Raw genomic sequence first — 3,573 nt, 5'->3', positions numbered from 1 at the left:
ATATGAGCGTGCACACATACGAACTTGCACACACTCACATGCTCATACCAAACAGTTTCGAAACAACGCCAAAACAACGCCAGATCATATATTCAAAATAAATGGAAGTGGAGAGACAAGTTACTGAAGAGATTGCAAGAGTGCAATGAAATAATTTAACAAAAAACTATATAAATTAAATTAATAAAGGACTGAACCAGTGCGTGTGTTTATTACCGGCATAATGCCTCTCCCAAGGTTTAATTGTATATATATATATATATATATATATATATATAAAGAGAGAGAGAAAGAGATTCACTCTCTATAGATGAGGTATTTGTTGTATTTTTATAGCATTAGACTCTGCTAAAGTAGCAACATCCCTGAGAATAGTTAATTAAAATAGTCTTCTTTAACCGTTCGAGACGTAGATTTTCTTATGATCAGGTCATTATTGAGAATCTTATCTCTCTAAGTTTTTCAGTGAAAGGAAGCCAATCATTTAAGATAAAGAATAATGAATTATTTTCTATTATCAATAGCGGATATTGAAAATAATCATTGTTTCTAGTTTTCATTAAACAATTACAGCTGAATTAAGATCTTTATTGTTTAATTAACTCACAGATGTGTGAGTCAAATCACTGTTAATTGGTGACAGAAGAAAATTGGTTAATTGACTGTTAAATAAATATCAGTATACCCTGATAATATCAACTTGCTAAAGATTCTTTTTTATTAGGCGTCAGTAAAGAATTATAGGTTGGTAAAACCATTAGGGTAGCTGTCTAAATGACTGTTCCAAGTTCTGGTTCCACATAGGTCGAGTTTTCATTGTATCACTTGGACGGCGATAAAATAAATACTATTTAATGCACTATTAATTTTATCAAAGATTTTTTCTATTTTGGGTTTGCCTCGAAGCTATAACCGTTTTCACAATGCAGTTGTAGACGGTGTTGAGAGCGCAAAACAATAGACAATTCGATAAGAAGCCATTAATTTGCACTCACACATTCTACATTGTAATTGTTTTGTCATTGATAGACTCAACTCTCAACGAATGATGTCATATTAATATGAGATATACAGTGTACGGGAACAGAACTCCTCGTTCTAACGCAGACACATCTGTAGTCAGGTGGTGGATTGGCAGTATCGCTAGAGAGTCGAATAGAATGCCCCCCCCCCACGTTATTTCATTCAGATCTCAGCATCACTGAAACTAAGTGTTTTTTCTAAGCATTCGGGTAATTAAACTTTCGCCCAAGAACTGAACTTGACTTTTTCTTCCTCGCTGATGCTAAGTAGATAGCGATGATGAAAGTAATATCAATGAATATTACATAATAATTTGCAGTGGCTGAGTTCAAGCCTTTATATTATTCTACTCATGCTAAGCTAATAAGGGGGTCTTAATAAGTTAGCACACGACTTACAAAAAGTTTCAGCTTTATATCTGATGTCTACCTGTAATATCTTAAGCAAGAAATGACACATTAAATTGGATATTGTCTAATGTAGATTAACGAACAGATCATGTTAATCCGGGTTCGATTTTGCTTGACTTCTTTTTTAGCAGAAGCAATTTTATTTTGCTTACACTGGTACATTATTTACATTATTTATCAAATGAAAATAATGTAAATAATGTACATAATGAAATGTACGCAATGAATAGGTGGTCGCATCGTTAGAGCTGAAAAGTAATAACAACCAAACGTATGTAAAAAAACCTCTTCCTTTGCCACTGCAGAGTGAGTGTCAGAAAAGATTGATTTAAAAAGCGACCGACGTAAAAATGACGAAACATTTGGAAACTAAACAGGACGAATTATGAAACTCACCATATCAGAAAATATTACACAAACAAACTAGGAAAGAGTCACGCTTAGACTGTTGGCTAGGGCAAAAAGTAGGCGGATGATAAGATGAATCGAAATAGAAAGGGACCTAAAATCCTTTTGATGATTCAAAGCATAGTAATGTCGAGGTCAGATTCCTTACGGATATCAAATCACGAAACCATTCCTTCCTTTACTGCTCTGAAAACGACAGGCAGGAAACTTGAAAGGAATACATACCACAACCAATTCCACCACCACAACCAACCCCACCTCTACCACAGGTACAAAGAAAATCAACACGCACACACATCTACCCGCGCGCGCGCGCGTAGATATGTGTGCGTATTGATGGGATCCAGTTGTATCTCCTCCTCAAGTGATATATAATCGCAGCCAGTTGGATGTGTTACCACCAAAGTCAAAGATTTACTAACGGAGACAGCGATTATATAACACTTGAGGAGGAGATACAACTGGATCCCATTATACAGGTAAACCGTTGCTTAATTTAAATCCTGTGAATATGTGGATCGATGTTGTATCGAAACATATGTAGAGTTTATCAAATAGCTGTCTAAACATACTCCTTCCTATTGACTCTATTTATTCAGTTTTTATTTTTTACAGACGACGAATGCCTAAGCCTAGACTTCGAATACTACCGGTTATTTGGTAATTCTAAGGGTGAACGAGCTCTATTTTGTACTCTAATACGTTCCTAACGTCTATTTCTAGCATACAAAGGATCTACATAGTGATCTTTCATATATATATATATATATATATATATATATATATATATATATATTCAAGGAATCTAATGGTCATAGCTTAGTTTTTCCTTGGAGTTAGCCAGGTTGGAGCAATATCGAGAATAACCAGCCGAAATTGCAAGGATAATCTAGATCTCGACTGAGGAAAGAAAACTCCGAATGACCTGTCCTTGTTTCCTTGTATCGTCTATCTGGATGTTTTGTCCATTTCTTGTATCACCTAACTGTCTGGATGTCTTGCGTCCTTGTCCCATTCTGTATTATTTATACAGATATATATATATATAGCAGCGTACGTACACCTTGTCCCTTACATATATATATACATACATACATTCATACATACATACATACACACATACATACATACATACATGCATATATACATACGTACATACATATGTACACACACGCCTATACGTGTATACTCACGCACACACAAACACAAAACACACTTACGCATACGCGTATATGCACATGTATATATATATACACGCATATACATGTACACATGTATAAATATACACACATACACACGTCATTTGCCTGCAAAACAGAACCCCGTAACACAATTCAGAAAACTACACACAATTATTCCCCCAGAGACTAATTTTTTCGAAAGAAATGTTGTTGTTTATAAACACACTTCATACTTTCTCGCAGTATTGCAATGTATCATTTGTCCAGAACGTTGTATATTATGTTTGCCGTTACGGCATGCACAAATACTTTCTTCTGCTTCAATTAATATATGCAATGACAAGATTTCGTCTATTCTGCTTATTTTTTAGTTTTTTTTACTTAATGATGTAGACTATGTTTGTTTGTGTTTTTTCTTTTATTTATATATTTATTTATTTGGTGATACTTATTTTGATTTAAAAAAATAATATTGCTGATCTTTCTGCTCTGTTTCTCAAGTTCGCACTTTGATTTGCATGGTGTTGTTTAAAATTTACTTCAGGCATAAT

Source organism: Octopus bimaculoides, chromosome 13 (assembly GCF_001194135.2).
Source record: "Octopus bimaculoides isolate UCB-OBI-ISO-001 chromosome 13, ASM119413v2, whole genome shotgun sequence".
NCBI classification, from domain to species: Eukaryota; Metazoa; Mollusca; class Cephalopoda; order Octopoda; family Octopodidae; genus Octopus; species Octopus bimaculoides.
This window is presented reverse-complemented; position numbering follows the sequence as displayed.